The sequence below is a fragment of the Macrobrachium nipponense genome, chromosome 15, assembly GCF_015104395.2.
Source record: "Macrobrachium nipponense isolate FS-2020 chromosome 15, ASM1510439v2, whole genome shotgun sequence".
NCBI lineage: Eukaryota > Metazoa > Arthropoda > Malacostraca > Decapoda > Palaemonidae > Macrobrachium > Macrobrachium nipponense.
The window spans coordinates 45,768,979-45,769,724 of NC_087208.1; positions in this window are offsets into that span (position 1 = coordinate 45,768,979).

Here is a 746-nt window from a genome sequence, read left to right on the forward strand (position 1 = left end):
ATTGCATTGTATTATGGGGACTGCTCATCTCGAAGTAGTGTTCTTTAGAGGGCTCGTGTGTTGTGTCTCTCTCTCTCTCTATCTATCTCTCTCTCTCTCCTCTCTCTCTCTCTCCTCTCTCTCTCTCTCTCTCTTCTCTCTCCTTCTCTCTCTCTGAGAATTGAAGGGAGATTAACGAATGAAAAAAGGAAAATTTGCAACATACTGGCAGAACGATAGAGAGAATTCACCCCTAGAATAGATAATGAAGATAATGATATAGAAGTAAGGGATGAAAATAGTGAATATTTAGCTGACATAGATATTAATGAAGCTGATATTGTGCAGGCTATTAATGAAATTAAAAATGGAGCTGCTGCAGGGCCTGATGGAATTCCTGCTATTTGTTTAAAGAAGTAGTTCATTCTATCGCAAAGCCACTTGCAATATTATTAAGACAAAGTGTAGATACAGGCAAGATATATGATGAGCACAAATTAGCGTATATTGACCCTACTTTCAAAAGTGGATCAAGACTAGAGGCAAGTAATTATAGGCCTGTGAGTCTAACATCACATATAATGAAAGTGTATGAAAGGGTAATGAAGAAAAATATTATGAAAACATTTAATAAAAAATAATTGTTTAATAAAGGACAACATGGTTTCGTACCCGGAAAAAGTACACAAACCCAACTGTTAGTCCACCGTGAAACATATTCAAAAATATGAAAAGCGGAAATGAAACAGATGTGGTTTATTTAGACT